Source organism: Paroedura picta, chromosome 1 (genome assembly GCF_049243985.1).
Source record: "Paroedura picta isolate Pp20150507F chromosome 1, Ppicta_v3.0, whole genome shotgun sequence".
NCBI classification, from domain to species: domain Eukaryota; kingdom Metazoa; phylum Chordata; class Lepidosauria; order Squamata; family Gekkonidae; genus Paroedura; species Paroedura picta.
This window is the reverse complement of record NC_135369.1, coordinates 181,754,343-181,776,603: the sequence shown is the minus strand read 5'-3', so window position 1 is coordinate 181,776,603 and position 22,261 is coordinate 181,754,343. Positions and strand designations below refer to the sequence as shown.

The 22,261-nt window shown below is 44.2% G+C and overlaps 1 protein-coding gene across 3 annotated transcripts in view; it reads right to left on the bottom strand.

The window, feature by feature from the left end:
- PLCB1 (phospholipase C beta 1) overlaps nt 1-22,261 on the bottom strand; it is a 508,515-nt gene that overhangs the window by 240,844 nt on the left and 245,410 nt on the right. The gene's annotated exons all lie outside the window — the stretch shown is intronic.

Here is a 22,261-nt window from a genome sequence, read left to right as displayed (position 1 = left end):
CCTGGCCCACCTAGGCAAGCTTTGTGACAGCCTTGCCCTCCCTGGCAGCAGAGACTCAACTTTTGCTCCATTTCGGACAAGTGACGTTTGAGTTGCTCGATGTCATTTTGAGCCAGTGGCTCAATGGCTGTAGTGATGGATGTCACCATGAAGCCCGGCATCCAGGCAAATGTATCCCAGGAGTCTTGTTGAAAAGAAACTCACATGGGCTCTCTGGACATGTGTGGGTAAAGTAAGGGGCCTTAACAGAACAGTGATTGAAGTACAAGCTAAATAAAAAGAAGCAGGCAGCGGATAAACACAACTCCAGCAGAGATTAAAAGTGACTGATTGAGCACTGGGAGCCACACGCAGAAAAGCAACATGACAAAGAACCGGGGGGAGAGAATAGGTCAAATCAGATTGAATTTCAGTGTCAAAGCGTTAAGCCCCGAACAATAAATGATATCCAGTCAGACCCCCTCCCTCCCCAGCAGCAAGCACTTGGAGGCAAAGAAGAAGAGTTGGTTCTTATATGCCACTTTTTTCTATCTACTTACAATCACCTTCGCTGTCCTCCCCACAACAGACACCCTGTGAGGGAGGTGAGGCTGAGAGAGCCCTGATATTACTGAAGAAGAAGAAGAGTTGGTTCTTATATGCCGCTTTTCTCTACCCGAAGGAGTCTCAAAGTGGCTTACATTCACCTTCTCTTCCTCTCTCCACAACAGACACCCTGTGAGGGAGGTGAGGCTGAGAGAGCCCTGATGTTACTGAAGAAGAAGAAGAGTTGGTTCTTATATGGCGCTTTTCTCTACCTGAAGGAGTCTCAAAGTAGCTTACATTTGCCTTCCCTTTCCTCTCCCCACAACAGACACCCTGTGAGGTGGGTGAGGCTGAGAGACCCCTGATGTTACTGAAGAAGAAGAAGAGTTGGTTCTTAGATATTGCTTTTCTCTACCTGAAGGAGTCTCAAAGCAGCTTACATTTGTCTTCCCTTTCCTCTCCCCACAACAGAAACCCTGTGAGGGAGGTGAGGCCGAGAGAATCCTGATATTACTGCTCAGCACCCTCCCGGCACCACCAGGAGACCTAGCCAACCAGGATTGTGTCAAGGACCTGGGTCAGCACGATCGTCCAGATGATGAACAACCTGACCCCAGCCAGACCTCTGATCGGTTCTACCTTCCAGCACACCCTAGACCCAGCGGTGGACTCTTTGAGTCCTGAGGTCTCTCTGGAGCGACAGCAACAGTGTAGAAATCTGACAGCTATCAGAAGATCAGCTTGGCTGGCAGCTCACAGTCAGTCCCAAGGGGGTCCAGCTGCAGCTCCTTCCTCTGGTGAGGATTAGGCTCCACAGCAAGTCCTGTCGCTGAAGGCTACTCCCCCCAGCCTTGGTGTACTTTAGGAGAACCTTGAGGCAAGGTTCTAATCGGTGCGACGTGTGCATTCCCTGCCTGTCTCCCTAGACACTCTGTGTTCCACTTTGCTATGGTGAAGCTCTGCTCAACTGACTTCTGGTTCCTGACTTCAGCTTTGGCTTCTGACTTTGTTCCTGGCTCCTGACCTTAGCTTGTTCCTTGATTCTGCTCCTGGCTCTTGACTCCAGTCCAACTCTCTGGCATTTTGACCATGGTATGGGTATGGCTTCAGAACTCTGGCAACTGACCGTGGCATGCTTTTCCTCTGCCATAAATGTTGTTACACTTTCAGGGGCTCCTGGGCTGATTCTGCACTCACTTTGTTTTTCCGTTGTGGATCCTGTTAAATTCAGATCAAACTGAATTCGGATCTTCCTCTATCCCCCCTCCCCCCCAATTGAAACAGAAAGTGTTCTGCAAGTGCACCAGAAGCCTCTGTCTTTTCTTGAACGGGGAGGGGGAGGATTGGAGACAGCAGAGGAGGGGGAAAAACAAGAGGCAAATCTCTGCTGAGAAAAGTTAGGGCTTCTGGAGCATAGTCACTTTAAGGGAAGCCTTGCAACCAGGAACCAGGAAGTCTTTAAACTGATGCCCTGGCCAATCAGGGAAGACTGCTTTGCTACAGCGTTGTAAGGATGAGGTGAAAGGCAGCAAGTTAATTTGCTAAAAGCAGAGAGCTGCACGTTTACTCATGCCAGTTTTTGAAATATTGCTTATATCCACTCCAGGATATCGTGGGGGAAAGGTAGGGTCAGCACGAATCAATCATGCATGTTGCAGAGGGATAATTTAAAATTTAAAAAAATTTAAAATTCAGTGGAGACGGGAGGGATTCATTTGAACTGGGACTAGGTAAAAAGCCCCGGGCAGACTACACCCTGGATTCTGGCTCTTTTCTGTTGCTGCAGACAGAATAACATGGCTTCCCTTCTTTGCTGGATTTTATTGCTGGAGTACACTGCTCTGGCCATGTGTTTTTTCTTCTTAATGACTGGGACTCTCTGACTCCTCTATATCTTCCTGCGCACCTTGTAAGTCTTTTCTATAGGAGCCCACCATCTTCCCTACATACACGTGCCATAAAGGAGCTGTCACTTATAATAGAGACTGGGATTCTTTAAATCAAGTTTCTCTCTCTCTCTCTCTCTCTCTCTCTCTCTCTCTCTCTCTCTCTCTCTCTCTCTCTCTCTCTCTCTCATTTCAACTACAACATGGGATGTGAACTGACCTACCTCAATGAAAGTAAGTTGTTCCTACTTTGAATCACACATCCCCAGTGCACAGAGCATCCTCCCTATTCTCACTGCCTGTCTAGATCCAATTTGCAGCCAATTCCAAACTGCAAAAGGACATCCACGGGATCTGAAGTGTGCCTTCATGGAAACTCCCCATTGCCCAGAATACCCCCCATCTCATTTCCAGCCCATAGGCCAAAAAACAGCTGAGTCATAGAGAGCAGAGTCCAGAGCTACCACTGACTCACATGCAGCAGGAGGGAAGCAAAGCCAGGCTTTCACTCCACATGGCAGATGGCCAAGACTGGGGGAATGTAGAACAGCCCCCGCTGCCCATCAGGTTGAATCATGACATGGTGAGTAGCCAACTGCACAGAGCGTGAGCCACACAAATGTTCCTCTGCAACTGTGGGCAGCAGGAAGTCCCTCCGCGTGCTCTAAGTTGTCCCATGCCTTCATCATGGTGAAGATCCATGTTCTGCAGAGAGAAGCCAAAGGGGAGAATGACTTCCTTCTAGTGAGCAGGATCCCCCAGCAGGCTCAAAACTCATGTCCATCTTTGCTAACAATTGGAAAAATGCTGAAAATCTGGTGATAGATAAATGGTGGAACAAATTAAAGCAACTTCTGATACTAAAAAAAATAACTTACAATATAAGAATAATGCAAGGAGTCTGTCAAAGGAATGAATTTGATTGGGTTTGGGAAAATGTAGTAGAATAGAAAGAGAAATCTGTAAATAGCAATATTTGGGAGTTAATTATGTAAATATGTCACTTTGTGTATTTAGTTAATCATATTGTGTTTGTTTTTGTGGTGGTGGTTGGATTTTTCCCCACACAGTATTCGTGACGACACTGTTATATTTTTCTTTTCTATGTCTAATAAGAATAAAAAATAATTAAAAATTTGAAAAAAAAATCTTATGGCCTATTTCAAACTAATGAGGGACAGTCCCCATGAAGCATCCAGGAATAAATGCTGTTCTTGGGGCAGAGAACATGAAGGGGACACCCAAGGCACATGGACTGAGCACATGGCACTGTGGCAGACACCAACAGCATCACCACACCTCTGGTACTGCTCAACAGAAATCAACAGAAGAGCATCTGAAGAAATATTAACCTCCAAACAATAGGCTATATCACAAAGTTCCTTCTGTTCTCTTATGTCAGTGACCTATAGGGCACAAGTCCCCAACTGTTTTGACCCTGTGGCCACCTTTGGGATTCTGACGCAACATGGTAGATGCAGCCACAAAATGGCTCCTGCAGAAGGTGGAGCCAGCCACAAAACAGCTTCTTTTCAGTCACACAGAGGAAGAAGAGGTGATGAAGATGAAGAAGACAATGAAGATAATGGGGAAGAGCTGGGGTTTTTTACATCCTGCTTTTCACAATCTGAAGGAGTCCCGGAGCAGCTTACAAGCACCTTTTTGTTCCCCTCCCCACAACAGATACCCTATGAGGAAGGAGGGCTGAGAAAGCTCTGAGAGAACTGCTAAACAAGAATGGATCTAGAATCATAGAATCATAGAGTTGGAAGGGGCCATACAGGCCATCTAGTCCAACCCCCTGCTCAATGCAGGATCAGCCCTAAGCATCCTAAAGCATCCAAGAAAAGTGTGCATCCAACCTTTGCTTGAAGACTGCCAGTGAGGGGGAGCTCACCACCTCCTTAGGCAGCCTATTCTACTGCTGAACTACTCTGACTGTGAATTTTTTTCCCCTGATATCTAGCCTATATCGTTGTACTTGTAGTTTGAACCCATTACTGCGTGTCCTCTCCTCTGCAGCCAATGGAAACAGCATCCTGCCCTCCTCCAAGTGACAACCTTTCAAATACTTAAAGACGGCTATCATGTCCCCTCTCAACCTCCTTTTCTCCAGGCTGAACATTCCCAAGTCCCTCAACTTATCTTCATAGGGCTTGGTCCCCTGGCCCCAGATCATCTTCGTCGCTCTCCTCTGTACCCTTTCAATTTTATCTATGTCCTTCTTGAAGTGAGGCCTCCAGAACTGCACACAGTACTAAGAGAACTATGACTGGCCCAAGGTCACCCAGCAGGCTGCATGTCAAGGAGGATCAGGGAAGCGAACCTGGTTTGCCAAATTAGGGGCAGCCACTCTTAGCCACTACACCATGCTGCCTCAGACTGCAGACTGTAGTCAAACTGCGGCCCTCCAGATGTCCATGGACTACAATTAGCCACTACACTATGCTGCCTGATGTGGTGGCAGCTGCTGTCAGACACATTTAAAAAAAAATCTGCAGACCCAATCAACTCTCCAGTGGCCAATCAGATGCATTTCTGGACAAATACCCCACTTGGCCCCTCCCACTTTCTAAAATCACTTAGCGGGCACTAACAAAAATCAGGAATGAAGTTTTTTAAAGTATCAAGACTCGTGACTAGTATCAAGACTGCATGCATTCGCGTTTGCACAAAACTGTTGTTCATGCGCATTTGCACGGAGCTGCTGCACATGCTCTCCCCCCAACCCCTGCTAGCGGTCCCCAACCATTAAATGGTTGGGGGCCTTTGCCTTAGATCTTTGTATTTTCCTTTCTCATTTAATTAATAAATTAATTAATTTAATTAATAAATATAGTAGGAGACAGGGATCTAAACTGTTTAGAGCATTCCTCGATCTCAAGGGAGTTTTTGATTCCATACCCAGAGAACTCCTTTAGAAGAAACTGGCCAGAATGAACAGGAGAATGTTAGTTTTAATCAAGAAGCTATTCTCCCAGACAAGTTTTCAGATTAAATATACTCTTATCAGAAGTTTAACCCCTAAACAGAAACTAATAAAGGAGTAAAACAAGGCTGTACATTGGCTCCTTTTCTTTTTAATCTCTTTGTTAATGACCTTGCCCCATCCCTGCTATGCATAAATGGTCCCTGCCCCAAACTTGGCTCAATTCATCTTCCACTGCTTCTATATGCACATATTGCAGTTTTAAACAACTGAAGAAAGATGTAGAGAAACTGGAGCATGTCCAGAGGAGAGCTATGAAGATGGTGAGGGGTTTGGGGGCCAAGTCGGAGGAAAGGTTGAGGGAGCTCGGTCTGCTTAGCCTGGAGAGAAGGCGACTAAGAGGTGATATAACTATCTTCAAATACTTGAAGAGCTGTCACAGAGGATGGAGCAGAGTTGTTTTCTGTTGCCCCAGAGGGTTGGAGCAGAACCAGTGGGTTAAAATTAATTTAAAAGAATCTTCAGCTAAACATCTGGAAGATGTTTCTGACAGTTAGAGCAGTTCTTCAGTGGAACAGGCTTCCTTGGGAGGTGGTGGGTTCTCCTTCTTTGGAAGTTTTTAAGCAGAGGCTAGATAATCATCCAGAAATGCTGATTATATGAACTTAGGCAGATTGTGAATGGTTGGGCAGGGTAGGATGTGCCAGTGTTTGTGTCTTGTGGCCTTTCCTTGCATAACCAGGGAATTACTGATCATCACTGTAGGATGGTAGGTGAATTTCCTCAAGGCCAGGCTGGATTCTGGAGATTTGGGGGGGGGGGATTATTTGGCCATGAAATTTGGGTCACTGTGGGTGGACGGGTAGTTGTGAGTTCCTGCATTGTGCAGAGGTTGGACTAGATGACCCTGGAAGTCCTTTCCAACTTTATAATTCTATGCTTCTATGATTCTACTCTCCTGTTCACATGTTTGGCTGAAGAGTCTTCTTCATCCGTTTTTAGATTACTGCAATACAAATAAGATGTCATTGAACTATGGAAAATTTAAGATCCTGGTTTTCTCCAAATGATGGAAACCCTCTGTATGGAACATCAGGGGTAATTACATCAAACAGGAGAGGCATTTCAAATATCTAGGAATACTTTTCCATTACAATGCAAGCTGGGTAGCACATCGTAAATTTGCTATAAATGTAACAAGAATTTCTGCCTTAGCAGTAATTCTTTTATCCCACAGCACTTAGGGTCTTCAATTCTAAATCTTGCTCTCAATTATTGTATGGATCTTCAATCTGGGTAAGTGCAGTCAATCAAATTGTTAAGAAGTGCCAGATATTGGGAGCCCCAAAATGTGTACCAAGAGCAGCGATATGTTTGCAAACAAATCAAAGATTGCTGACAACTAGAGCATGGCTGTTAGCTATTAAGTTTTGGCTGTGTTTATTATTTAATCCTGATACAAACAATCTTACATTTTTAGCCCTCACTGAAAATGAGTTTCAATGGACAAACTTTATTGAGAGTAAAATCGACGGGAACAGCATTAGAAAACTTGACTCGGGAATCAGAAACATCTGCCTATGTCATCATAAAAGGCAGAATCTTGGACATAAAACATCAAGACCTTATGACTGCTGCTAAGAAAACCCACTATATTTTGACCATGGATCATCATATTTATATCATCTAACAAACCCACAACAATGTAAAGCATATATGCTTGCTAGGTTCAATGCTTTGCCTGCCACAATAATGACAGGGAGATTTCTCAACATTTCCTATTCAAATCATATGTTACTTTGCAATAAAAGTTGCAAATAATTGGTTGCACACGTTTTGTTACACTATATGGAAATATTAAGGTCAAGTTCTTGCATCCGCTCCTAATTAGGGAATGGCAGGCTTCTGACGAATATCTTGATGCTAAACAGTCAGAATCTTCTTTTAATAGTTGCTGGATTCTTGCAACAAGCAATTAGAATACGAGCATCTTATGTTTAATTTGGTGTCTTTTTCTGGTTGTTGTATTATCTGTTTGTGCTGCTTGGTATGGCAATAAAGGTGTAGTTGTTGTTGAAACAGATGCCCTGTGAGGGAGGTGGGGCTGACAGAACTCTGAGAAAACTGTGGCTCATCATCAAAACTGTGGCTCATGGTGTGCTACCTGTATGTGGAGGTAACCATGACAGCAGGCAGGCCATGGCCCACCACCTCTGAATGCCTTTTGCCTTGGAAACCCCAGCAGGGGTCATCATAAGTCAGCCCTGGCTTGATGGCATTTTCCACCTCATGATGTCCTGAAAGCAGAAATGAAAAGCATTTGGGCCGAAGGAATAGCCACCGTGCAGGTGACACTCCTACCTGTCAGACAGGACAGGGCAGACCCCCCAGTCTGCCCAAATTCAGAAGGTGATGAATCAGGATGCTATCGTGAAGAGATTTTTGTCAATAATGGACTTCTAGGGTGCTAGGATGATATTTTTCTTGTCAGGCATTTGGCTGCACATCTCCCAAAGAAATAAGACTTAATTGTTGAAGTCTTGGTGTAGTAGTTAGGAGTGCAGACTTCTAATCTGGCAAGCCAGGTTTGATTCCCTGCTCCCCCACATGCAGCCAGCTGGGTGACCTTGGGCTCGCCACGGCACAGAGAAAGTTGTTCTGACAGAGCAGGAATGTCAAGGTTCTCTCAGTCTGACCTCCCTCAGAGGGTGTCTATTGTGGGGAGAGGAAAAGGAAGGAGATTGTAAGCCGCTTTGAGCCTCCTTCGGGTAGAGAAAAACAGCATATAAGAACCAACTCTCCTTCTTCTTCAGTAATATCAGGGCTCTCTCAGCCTTACCTCCCTCACAGGATTGTGGGGAGAGGAAAGGAGATGATTGTAAGCCGTTTTGAGGCAGTAATATCAGCAGAAGCCCTCTCTCTTCCCTGGGTAGGATAATCATAGAATAATAGAGTTGGAAGGGACCTCATGGGTCATCTAGTCCAAACCCCTGCACTATGCAGGACACATCCCAATTGCTCACCTACTGTAATCTACCACTCCTTTGCCTGTGGGCTCCAGATCTGGCCCTTCCTGTGACGACTGCCCTCAGCTGCTTGCCTGTTTACTCTCCTGTGTGTGCCTTTCAAAGCGCAGGGGCAAGGAAAGAGGTGGGTCCCTTTCAGGGAAGCATCAGCTGCCGCACTGCAGAAAGCAAACTGCCTACAACTCGCTTGCAGATGAAGTGCCACATAACTTCCATTCGAACCTTCAAACACAATTATTTTTAAGCCTTGAGCCAGACATTAGGATGTTCTCCAGTGGAGGCGGAACTGCCTCTCCACTCTGCCTTATAAAAGGAATGGCCTGCCTGTAATCTTGGGACACGGGGAAAACTGTGATGAGAACAAAGGTAGGAGGATAAGAAAGGCTCCCAATACATAGCCAAGGAACAAAGGAAGGACAGATGCAACCCTAGTCTGTCCTTCCATTTTAAGCCAATGCTACACCACTGTGTAAGCGCCTCTTGTGGCGCAGAGTGGTAAGGCAGCAGACATGCAGTCTGAAAGCTCTGCCCATGAGGCTGGGAGTTCGATCCCAGCAGCTGGCTCAAGGTTGACTCAGCCTCCCATCCTTCCGAGGTCGGTAAAATGAGTACCCAGCTTGCTGGGGGGTAAACGGTAATGACTGGGGAAGGCACTGGCAAACCACCCCGTATTGAGTCTGCCATGAAAACGCTAGAGGGCGTCACCCCAAGGGTCAGAGAGGACTCGGTGCTTGCACAGGGGATACCCTTACCTTTACCTTACACCACTGTATAAACAAAACCCTTTGCATAACTTGCTAGATACATTGCTAATGAATTCAGAGAAGGCATGGAATACATTTTTACAGAACAGAATCGCTGAGTTGAGTCCATCTATCCTTGGTCATTGGAGGAAACACAGTTTTTAAAAACTTTTCAATCAGGCTCCGCTTTACAAACCAATACTGAGCTTATTTAAGTGAGACTGAGTTCAGCGGGGCATAGGTTCAGTTAAGTGTGTGGCATTCGTGTTCAGGCATTCTAAGCCAAAGCACACCTGAAAATTAGTTTTGACTGGGCAAATTCGATTTGGCTAGATGCGCTCTAGATGAGCTCTCTCCGATTGTGATCTTCTGTCTGCGACCCCGGAGAAAAGAGATCAGACATATGAGGGCTGTCCCCTGTATCCCGGCATCAGCGAGGCGGAGAGCTAAAAGCTCATGCTCAACTGTGTCGAATGCTGCTGAAAGGTCTGAAAGTACAAGCAGTGCTGACAATGGAGGTCATCCATCAGGGCAACTAGTGCTGTTTCTTCTAGAAAGGCCACAAGCCTGACTGCGATGGGTCAAGGCCTGAAGTTTTCTCCAGGAATGCTGATATTTGGTTGGCGGCAGCTCTTTCAACTAACTTCTCCCCAAACACTAAGTGAAAGACGAGTTGGTAGTTGTCAGGCTCCTGTGGGTCTAGAAATCATTTTTCAACAATGGGCACACCATTGTCTCTTTTAGTCCTTCTGGGAATGCTCTTGCTGAGAGGCAGAGGTTGATTATTTTCCAGAGGGCCCCCCCCAATTCTTATGTCATTTGTTTTTAAGAGACATGATGGGCATGGGTCTAGTGGGCAAGTGCTTGGCCTCATTGCAGCTAGCATACTGTCCATTTCAGCTAATGAGAGTTACCTGAAATAACTCAGTGTTATCTCCAGAGATGGCCAAGGGGCCTCTAGTTTACTTTCTGTATATAAGGCTGGAGAGAGGTCACAGCGGACAGTCAAGATTTTGTCTGCAAAATGACTCAAAAATGCCTCACAGCTGAGAATTGATTGACTATTGTTTTGGGGACCCAACTATCCTGAATAATTGTGCTCGGCATGAGTTCACAGACGTGATGGAAGTTGAGTAAAAAATGTGTTTTACTGACACCACTGCCATCTCATAGGCTTTCATCCGCATTCTATAGAATGTTCTCAATTCTTCATTGTGAGTCTACCAACAAAAATGCTGTGGTCATCTCAGTTCCTGTTTCTTCTTGCAGAGCTCCTTGGTATACCAGGGGGCCCACTTGAGATGGGGATGGAGAGGATGTCTCATCATTGGTGACCAGCATTCTGTTGTGCTAGTCACTGACCAATCCATTTAGAGAAGTATCAGGAGGCATTCAGTCCCTCAGAGCATTCAGGAATCAAATATGATACATAAGTCTCTGTGGTCGAGCTGAAATCGTCTTAGCACCTAACTGGAGGGGAGGTGGCAGCCTTCTCTGAGCCTTCAGAGCACAGTGGTCCAACCATGGCACAGCATTAGCCATGATCAGATCCACATTCAACCCTGCATCAAAAATGAGGTCCAGGGTGTGACCTGTGAGCTAGGTAGCGCCAGCAACAAATTGCGAGAGCCATAGTAGCACCATGGCTGACATTAGGTCCAGCCCATTTCCAGAAGACAGCAGCTCTGCATGAACATTAAAGTCCCCCAGAATTAGTAATCTAGGGAATTTTAATGTCCAAGCGGCCACCACCTCCATCAGGGCAGGCAGAGCATCTGGTGGTGCTTTGAGTGCATGGTAAACCAGCTAGATGGTCATGTTCTTGGTTGTGCCCTACTCGAGGTCAACGCATTCAATTCCAGGAATTGATTATGCAAGGAGAGCTCTGGAGGAGAAGTCCTCATGAATTGGATTGCCACTCCCCCTCCCCAATCCACAGTCCATGACAGATGGTGGACAGAAAACCCGGAAGGGGCTAGTTCTCTGAGGAAGGCTGTTTCACCCTCCCTGGTCCAGGTTTCCATCACGCATGCCAGGTCCACACCCTGCTCTGTAAAATAAGCTTGCAGATTTAAACTTTGTTTTTGATTGACCTGTCATTGAACAGCATCAGTGTTGGAGGTGGATTGTCTCCACTCTAGTGGCCCGAGAGATCAGGTGGAGGTAAGAAGGGGTTTGAGCATGATCATATCTCAAATCCTTTTCTTTATCCAACCTCCTCTCACCACTCTCTCTGCCTCTTCCTCTTATTATTGGGATCCCTGGCTCCCTTGGGTCCCCCGTTGTTGTTGCTTTACCCTTGATTATGCCTGATGACTGAGGGTTGTCCATGTCTGGTGTTTTGTTCCTGCTTGTCATAAGTCAACGCTTCCTTGGAATTACCAATTGTTTATTTTTTAGGGTTCTTTATACCCTAGCTTCTTGCTTGAGTTGCTTCAGATTTGGTTAACTTGGGTTTGGTTGTTGCAATTCATTTGATCCCAGAGTGATGACCCCAATCATCTGCTACGACATCTCAGGGCTACCCAGGCTGGTGTCTACTTGTAATTGAAGGTACTTTACACATTGTGTATTGGCTCCAGTTTAGAAAGGGAAGGGGGGAGGGAGGCGCTTAGGTGCTTAGTAAGGTTAGATTTCATTTCAGGGATTGGATGGGGTAGGTATGGGGAGTTGTGGCGAACTAAATTGACTGGAGGTTAATGATTTAATTAGAGTTAATTAGAATTTAATCAATTAATTAGAATCAATTTGGATATTAATTATTTAACTGATTAGACAATCAATATTTGTAGTTGCTTTGGGCATTCTATATTGTATTTACTTGGGCTGTGTTTTTTTTTAATTTAGAGCTTTTGATTTGGCACTTTGGAGAGAGCTGGATAGGATCCAGGGTTGCTAGAGTAGTTCTGACGGTTGGAGAGGGTTCGTCTGCACAGTAATTTCCCATATGTGGTAGTTTCTCATGCCTGATTTGTGGCCTTATTGAGTGGGCCTGGCCTAACTCGCCTGTCTCAATTTGCAGCCGTGAATGGAGAACTGCCCTCCGAAGGCCTTTTCACTGTGTCCCTCTTGTAGCCCCTATTAATGGTGTGCTTTCTGTGTCTTGCATTGTTTGATTTGTTTTGTTAAATTGTTACTGTGTTAATTTATTTTGAATGATCCAATTTGTTGGTTTTTTTGGACTTCCTGTGGGGGTTAAACTAGGAGACCGTCTTTAACATCTAAATTTTGGGTTTGCTGGCTCTGGTGCTCCCCTCCTGTTTGTTTTTGATTTGGTACTGGGCTTGTTGGCTGATGTTCTGCAGACTGGTGCCTCTTTGGAGTGATTTTTTTTTGCTGCTAATTGCATATTGAAGACCAACCAAGTTTAATTCTTTGAAGACTGACTACACACAAAAGCTAATGCCCAGAATAAAACTTTGTTGGTCTTAAAGGTACCTGACTAGACTCCAACCTTATTCTACAATTAGTCCTTATAAGGATTTGGGAAACAAGAAAAACTTTTTAATGGTTCTGGTATCAAAAACCTGGTATCGCTACTGATTTCTATGATTCCTCATTTTTGGTTGCATAGTTATGAGATGTGAGATGATTTTAAACACGCATACATGTGTATGTCTGTGTGTCAGATGTTAGCTGTATTGTCATGTGAAATTATAAAGTAGTATAATAAAAAGAACTCTGCCACAAGCTAGAAGGCAAAAAACAGTCTATGTGGGCTTTAAGTCTATCTTTTGTAATACAGCTCAATGTGTCCGCTGACATGCTTTTCACAGCACGTCAAATTGCCTTTCATCTTTAATGAGCTTGCAGGACTCAATTAGGCAGATGAGAATCTGGACAGAAAATTGTGACAGCAGCTTATAAGTGGCCTTCAGGCACTTTGGCACATCTGCAAACCACACCACAGCCGAAGGTTCTCTCCTTCCTGACAAAGCAAAATAGTTAGGCACTGTGAGTCAACCCTCCAAGTGTTCACTGCTGATAGAAAAAGCCTTAAACAAAAGCCTTCCTTCCTCCCCTTTCCTTCCTTCCTTTCTTTCTCCTCCTCCTCCCTCCCTCCCTCTCTCCCTCCCTCCCTTCCACTATTCTAGACACTGCATCGCCTTCCTTCCTTCCTTCCTTCCTTCCTTCCTTCCTTCCTTCCTTCCTTCCTTCCTTCCTTCCTTCCTTCCTTCCTTCCTTCCTTCCTTCTTGATTTCCTAGCAATCATTTTCCTGCTACTTTTTACAACCTGAATCATGGGCACACTTGAATCATGGGCACACTCAACAGGATTCTTATGTTGATCATTATGGTGGTGCAGCTACTGTGCGAGAGCATAATGGAATGGGAATGGAAAATTTGTTTCACTTACCATGAACCTTCCTTCTCAGTGGTCTAAAGAAAGGGCAGTCTTGACTCTTGGGCAGGGTCGCAAATCTTGTGACTCCACTTGGGGGAGGTGCTCTTCTGGTTGCCCCAGTCAGGTCCAAAGCAGTCCAAGAAACTCCTTTGGACCACCAAGGAGGAAGATCCACAGTAAGTGAAATGACTCTTCTGTTCTCCAGTGGTCCTCAGCGGGGCAGTGCTGACTCACGGGCCATACCAAAGCAATGAGCCCCTGGGGGGGGGGGGGGAAGACTGGCCTCCAGGTAGAGATAACCTGTTGCAGAACCCCCCCTTCCAGAAATGACCTCAGCCAAGTAAACGTGTACAAGTGCCACTCTCCAAGTGGCAGCTCTGACCACAATTCTCAGAGTTATGCAAAACTTCCCCTTTACACATGGCCTCACACAACACTAGGGGAAACGGTGAGGACCAGCTTACTCGTTGGTTCCAATCCTTGATGCTGTGTGAAATGAGGCAGAAGACCGTCAATGCAAAGCTCCAGGATTAAAAGGGGAATGGATCTTCACTGAGAGGCAGGTGGAAGAAATGGTTCATCCCAACCTGATTGATTGATTTTTCACATTTATATACTGCCCTCCCTGAAGGCTCAGGGCGGCTTACATGGAACTCAGAACTATACAAAAAAACATTCACATAAATAACCATAACATTAATGTTACTAACTGATGATAACAGGGTAACAGAACAATATTAAACAGTAATGATACAAAGAGGTCCAGGAGCAGAATGCATTGGCGGATTTCTGGGGAGCGGGAGGAGGCAGGGGCCTTGAGATGTTGTTGGCTAAGCCTGGCCTCAACCAAATGCCTGGTGAAAGGGGTCCTTTTTGCAGGCCCTGCTGAACTGTTTAAGCTCCGTCATACCAATAATAATAGAGCCTCTTGTGGCGCAGAGTGGTAAGGCAGCAGATATGCAGTCTGAAAGCTCTGCCCATGAGGCTGGGAGTTCGATCCCAGCAGCCGGCTCAAGGTTGACTCAGCCTTCCATCCTTCCGAGGTTGGTAAAATGAGTACCCAGCTTGCTTGCTGGGGGGTAAACGGTAATGACTGGGGAAGGCCCTGGCAAACCACCCCGTATTGAGTCTGCCATGAAAACGCTAGAGGGCGTCACCTCAAGGGTCAGACATGACTCAGTGCTTGCACAGGGGATACTTTTACCTTTACCAATAATAATAATGATGATGATGATGATGCCTATAATAATAGCATTCATAAAACAAGACTTTGTCTAAATGCTAAGAGTGGCAGCTGCTTTGGACCACAAGTAACACAAGCCGGTCACCAAGGATGTGTTTCCAGTGCGAAAGTCTCCCTCCAGTAAACTGCCACTGACATTTAAAGCATCTCCCTTCAGGACAACACTCAACATGTTTCATCTCTCTGGCCTCCATCTTCCTACTCACAAGGAGTTCCAGATGCTCTTGTGAGGGTCTCAATAAGGCATCCCCCTGGCCCCCCTCCCAACCCCTGCACGCATGACTTTTTTCTGCTTGCAAACTGGAAGGAAACTCTGTTCCCTTGAATAGAGCTCTAAGCTTCCACCCCTGCAGTCAACGCTCTCCCTGACGTTATTACCAGGGCGACAATGCGACAATGCTGTCTGTCTCTGTTATCAAAGGAAACCAGGCTTTAAATCATTGCCTTCTTCCCCTCCACTGAATCAAAAGGCAGGTTCGCGCTTTTGCTGGCTGCTTGAAAACTTCACATTTCAGTGATGCCGAAGAGATTAATGTATTTGCCAAAACGAGGAATGAGGGGTTTTAATACCCCTCTCCTTCAAATGGAGCGTGTTTTGCTGCATCGAATGCTTCTCCCCCACCCCCCATCCCCGCTTTACTGAGAGGCATCCGCAGGCAAGCTGCACGCCTAGTCAACAATTGCTGTTGTTGTTAGGTGCAAAGTCGTGTCCGACCCATCGCGACCCCACGGACAATGATCCTCCAGGCCTTCCTGTCCTCTACCATTCCCCAGAGTCAACAATAAGAGCTCCCAATCCAAACTGTTGTTGTTGTGTACATGTGGGTGGGATGGGGTGGGGTGCACTGAGTTCGAGTTTCTGACTGGGATCTGGCATGCCAAGATTTTAATCCTCAGTCTGCCACGGGAGCTTCTTGGTTGACCCAAGGACAATTGTTCTTGTTGTTGTTGTATCTATTTGATTTAGGCCCTGCCCCTCACTTAGTGTTGTGGGGTGGCTAACAACACAGATAAACAGTTAAACAGTCAAAGTCTGACCCACCTCACAGGGTGGCTGGGAGGCTAAAACTGAGGCATGGACAATGTCAGCTCCTCTGTCATCCCACAACAAGGGACGAAGGCAAAATGTGACCCACTCAAACGTATTCCAGGCCTGCTGAACTTGTCATGCCAGATTATGAATTTTGCACACACTGGCACAGCCAAATTAACATGGCCTTGAAATGCACTGGAATGAGATATCACCTCTGGGGGGGTGGAAGGAGGGCAATAACTCTTCCCCCACTGCCACCCTCTGTGTCCAGTTCCAGGGGTAAGGAGCACAGCTACTAAAGAGCTGTCCCCCATATTCCGTTCCCAGCAAGGTGGGCTAACAACTCATGGTTGACCACGTCAAATGAGGCCAACAGATCTAACATAATGAGGACAGACAAGCCTCCCCTATCCCTGGAGATCATCTGTCAAGGTGACCAGCACTGTCTTTATCCCATGGCCAGGACAGAAGCCCAACTGGTAGGGGTCAAGTGCCCAAGTTTCTTCCAAGAATGCCAGGAGCTGGTCCACAGTGGCCCTTTCAACTACCTTTCCAAGGAAAACAAGATGCGAAACTGGGCAGTAGCTGGCCTGGTCCTGTGGGTCCAAGGTTGTTTTTTTCAGTAAGGGATGAACCACCACCCTCTTCAGTGCCTCTGGGAACTCCCTGGTAGACAGGGAGAGATTGACTATATCCCTCAGAGGACCTCCGATCTACTGGTTGCTCATGTTGAGCGGCCATGATGGACAGGGATCAAGTGGGAAAGTGGTCATCCTCACTGTCCCCAGCAACTTGTCAGCTTCGATTTCTGAGAGCTGCCTGAGGCCATCAAACATATCCCCCTGAGATAGCCAAGGGGGCTTCAGTTCCCTTTCTGTGTAAATTGTGGCTGGAAGGAGCTCATGGAGGAGCAAAAAAATTTATCCGCAATAAAGCTCACTAAATCCTCAAAGCCAATTCCAAGTTACTAGAATTTTGATTCCCATCATCGAGGGCAGTAAGAGTCCGAACTACTCTAAACAATTGTGCCAGGTGAGAGCTTGCGGATGCAATAGAGGTGGCATAAAACTCCTGTTTAGCCACCTTCGCCATCTCATACACCTTCATAGGCGTATGATAAGATGTTTTTGCCTCCTTGCCATGAGTCCTCCTCCACACTAGCTGTCTCACTTCTCTCTTCCTCTCCTGCAGCTCTGCTGTATACCACAGAGCTAGTTTGAGGCAAGAGCCAAGAAGATATTGGGAAGCAATCTCTTCAATGGCGGCTGACAAGCAGGATTTCCAGTCCTTCACCATCCGGATCCATTGGTCTCTGCGGGAGGTCTAAAATACACCCACCACCCATACAGGGAGGGGTGGTATCCTCATCTGGGCCTTCAGGGCACAGTGGTCTGACCCCCGCACCGAAGGCCAAATCAAGGGTGTGGCCAGCCTGATGGGTGGAGCCGGCAAAAAATTGGGAGAACCCCAGTGTCGCCAAAACTGAACCAGAGTAAGGTGACTCGGTCTGGACATTTAAGTCCCCCTGGACTATAAGCCTGCAGTGCTGCAACCCCTAGGCTGCCACCACCTCCGGCAGGCTTGACAGGGCAGCTGCTGGAGCGTTGGGCAGATGGTAAGCCAACCAGATAGCCACGGTCTCCACTGAATCCCAACCTATGCCGACACTCCACTCCAGAGATCGATGGCACCGGGAAAGCCCTGTAGGAGAAAGCATCCCAGATAAGGATTGCCACCAGTCCCCCACTACCATTAGGCTGAGACTGATGAAAGACTGAAAACCCAGGCACAATAAAATCTTTCAGGATGACTGTCTCACTCTCTCTCACACAGGTTTTAGTCACACATGCCAGGTCCACCTCCTGCCCTGTGAAAAATTCCTGCAGGGTGGAGGACTTGTTGTTAATTGACTGGCATTGCACAAGATCAGTCGGCCTGCACCCTAGCCTCCTCCCTCACCATCCTAGGAATGGGACAGAGGTTAGAAGGGCAGTGAGCATTTCCATATCTCCTGTTGCTGGGGCAACACTTTCATCTACTTCAAGTATAGGCATTTTGGAGAGGAGATGAAGAAGGCCTTTAATAGGACATTAACTTCTGAAAACACAATCTTTTTCAAGGTCCAAAATATGGTTTGGCCAATGAATTATGAGGAATGCAAAGTGTAACCTAGAAGTTACAAATGCACAAAAATGTCAACTGAGAATTAAATCGCCAAGTTTATGCTTTCACTTTTTCCACCTTCATGTCAACATGGAAGTCCAACAGCAACGCTGCTCTGTCTACACCTGAAACTATTTAAAAAGTCATTTTTAATCCTCTTTATGCCAGACTATTTCATTTCCCCGGGAATCACTCAAATAGCTTCCTTAACAATGTTTGCTTCCTCTTCAGACCTGGAAAGCAGCTGCAAGAGATATTCCCAGCCAGCCATCGGCTAAAGTGCTGAATGCTGAATTATGCATGGTGTTTACTTCGACACCTCCCCAGCATTTCCTGTTAACTTCAATCAGTTCAAGTTAGGTCGACTTATGAGATGGATAATAGACTGTTACAGATGGAAACTGATTTGCAACTTCCCAATGATATATGGATATATCTGAATATTTAAACAAACTTTGATGTTTTAAAGATCTTCGAGTCTTTGATAATTTCTTAAAATTTGAGATAGGTTTCATTTTTAACTGGAATAAATCTAATATTATGAAAAACCTTTTGGAGAAAAGGAAGCCAATATCTTAGAAGTCATGATTTAATAGGGTTTTTTTTAATGTAATGAATGGGTATGTTAAAGTTGTCACCTGTTGAATTTTTTTTCAATGCATTGCACACAAAAAACATGGACCTAAGCATTACAATGAAAGTTTTACATTAACATGGCTTATATATACACAGCATTAACAAAGGCACAGACTTCCCAAACAGTCTTTATTAAAACAGCCATCTCCCGATATGTGCAAGCACTGTTCTGACAAGCCCTGCTCCAGAGAGTATATTATCACCTCCACTAGGTCATATAGCAAAATATGCACAATCTCTATCAACATCAATGGAGGGCATGTTTCATGTACAAATTGTGGCTCTGAAGAAGAGCAAAGGGTGTCACAGCAGAGGCACGATGGTCAGCACACTTCTTTTCCCACAGCCACCATGTCAGCTGGCTGCGATTTGCCATATAGCCCCCCTCCTCTTTTGGTAGGCTACCGGCCTGCATCCCCAGGGGATTCCTAGAGGTTTCAATCCCCTCTTCCCTCCTTCCACTCCCAGGATGTTACTGGTATCTGCTTGCATGTTATGGTCTCACTAGATCTGTGGGACCTAGGTGTCAAAGCTCTGTTGTAGTTTGCTTTGAAGATAAAAAGGGGATCAAGAAAAAGAATTTCCACAGGTATAATGTATGCTTGGGGGGAAAGAAGGACTGTCTATATGAAGCCTAGGACTTCCTTAGCAACCTGTTCTTAATAATGCCTATCCATCCGTGTTGGTCTGAAGCAGCAGAACAAATTTAGAGTCTAGTCAGGCAGCTTAAGACCAACAAGGTTGTGTTCAAGGGATGATCTTTTGTGTGCATGCACACTTACTCAGATACAATGTCATGGAGTGAAAGTAATCAGTTCATACTTATAGGCAAGTGTGAGGATAAATTAACATACAGCATAATGAAAATGGTTAATAGATTTCAGAGATAAATGAGAAAAAACAGCAATTTAGATTTGTTTGTATTCACTTGAGATTGAATTGAATAAGAAACAACTTGGATTAATTAAATGTGTCACCATTAAGAGAATACTGGGCGACTAGATAATCAATTGCTGACAGCAGTTAGCTGAGATCCTTCTGCCCCCTGCCTATCCTCTCAAGCATGAAAGCATCTTAGGGTGTCAACTTCTTTGAAGTACAGCATTTGGCTGTTTCTGTTCACAGACCAGGGAAAAGCATATATATAGTATTCAAAACTACATTGTATTATACTAATCATAGTTACATACAATCTAGTAGTTCAAATCAATTATTGCAAATAAGAGATAAATTAAAATATAGAGGACACTAGGTATTTCTGAGAGCGTATTAAGAAACCAATGTCCCTGTTGAGTCTTGCGGATTCCATTGTTCTGAATGAGCAAAGGAATGGAATCTGCGGATCAGCTTTCTTATTTCTAGAAGCAAAAAAAACCTCTGGCAGAGTGAAACATTGTTTTCTGTTGGAATCCTTGGAAGATTTTGTATTTGGTAATAGTTTTAGAAAATGGGCAAATATATATACAAAGTGTTCTGCAAGAGTGACCATAAATAGGTATTCATCAATAAAAAATAAGCATTATTAGGAGTGTCCATCAAAGGTGGCCTCTTTCTGCTTTATTATTCATTATTTCTTTAGAACTGTTTGCAATTGCGGTAAGAGATAAATAAGGATACAATGTATCAAAACTGGAGGAAAACAATATAAAATCTGTTTATATGTAGATGACATTGCAATTTTTAAAACTGATATTGAATGATCTAGTGAAATACTGGAAAAACTGACTGCATATTATGGGAATGTCTCAGGATACAAATTAAACAATAAAAAGAATCCGAAACTAGATTTTCCAATACAAACTTAAAAGAAGTTAAAAGCACTTGGATTGCAAGTATGAAGGACAGCAACCAGATAAAGTATCTTGGCATTTGGTTAAATAACAATAATACTGAGATGTAAAAGTTAGAACAAAAGTATAAGAAAGCAAATTCACAGTTGGGAATCTTTAAATTTATCTTTGGTTGGTTGTATAAATACAACAAAATGATAAGTTTATCAAAACTAACTTTCTTGTTTAATAATAGACATCCGAGGAAAACCAGTAAATGAATGGCAGTTGTTAATAAATAAATTTATCTGGAATAAAAAGTTACCTAGAATAAGCATTAGTAACATGTATGAAAAGAAAACCAATGGAGGGCTTGATGTACCTAATTTCAAACTGAATTATCAAGCCTCTAAATTACAGTGGATAAGAAATTGGATATCGAGTAAGAGTGATATAGATGCAGGTAAATTAGAACAAGTGTTTCACTGAGTTAGCCATGGGTTAAAAGAGTAAACCAGAAGTAATATAGCAATTATAGCACCATAGTAAACAACATACTTAAAGTGTGGGTTCAAGTAAAAACAAGTTATCACCTGATCTTTCGCCCATAGAATCCTTTATTAATAATACGATGAAAAAGCACAGACTTTAACTTTCTGAGACTATACGAATTTATAAATTTAAGTGAATACAGAAATTGGATTATTAAGAATAATCCTATTATTCTTAATAATTCTCAAGTAATACCTTACAAGGAACTTGAAAACTTTCGCAAAATCATTATTCCCGGATTTGCATATTTACATAGAATCTAAATCACAATCAGTGATAAATGCTGAGAAAGCCAACAGAGTTTGAAGAATTATTATATCTCGAGCTTATTCTATATTGCTGAAAAACTCAAAGCCAGCAAAAAATATTCTAATAAATGGCATGAAGATCTAAAAGAAAATTTGGAGGATTAAAAATGGAGATTTATTTTTACCCATGGCACTGTTTTCACAATGAGCCTTTCATTAAGAATGATCCTGCTAAAGATGGTTCATAGGTGGCAGCTAACACTCTTAAGTTTAGGCAAAATTCATAAAAAGTGAGAAGGCAGACTTTCACATGTGGTGGAAATTTGATCATACCTACAACTTTTAGGTACAAATAATTCAGATAATGCCAGCTAGCCTAAAGATGAAAAATCCATGTAAACCAGATATAAAAGTTACTAAATTTTCTTCCTACAATTTCAAGTGAATATAATATTATTGCTTTACATATGATTACAGCTGCTAGGCTACTATATGCTAGACAATGGAAAGAAAATGCCACTCCAAAAATCCAAGACTGGTTATCTAGAATATGGAAAAGATATACCTAGTTAAATTATCAGCATTCCAAAAGAAATAAAGATATAAAAGGTAAAGGTATCCCCTGTGCACGAACCGAGTCATGTCTGACCCTTGGGGTGACGCCCTCCAGCGTTACATGGCAGACTCAATACGGGGTGGTTTGCCATTCCCTTCCCCAGTCATTACCGTTTACCCCCCAGCAAGCTGGGTACTCATTTTACCGAACTCAGAAGGATGGAAGGCTGAGTCGGCCTTGAGCCAGCTGCTGGGATTGAACTCCCAGCCTCATGGGCAGAGCTTCAGATTGCATGACTGCTGCCTTACCACTCTGCACCACAAGAGGCTCTTAATAAAGAAATTTTATCTGGTGCACGGGGTTAGACTAGATGACCCTGGAGGTTCCTTCCAACTCTATAATTCTATGGTTTAAAGCAAGATAAAAAATGTCAGCAACAATATATTACATCATTTGCAATTTTAGGGTATTTCAAAGTGTTTATAATGGAGCAAAGTATTGTGCATTTTTTTTACAGTTTTATACAAATAACATCACTTTTTATTTTAAAAAATTAATATTAAAAAAGAAAAAAAAAGAAATGGATTGCATTTTAAGAGAGAAATTA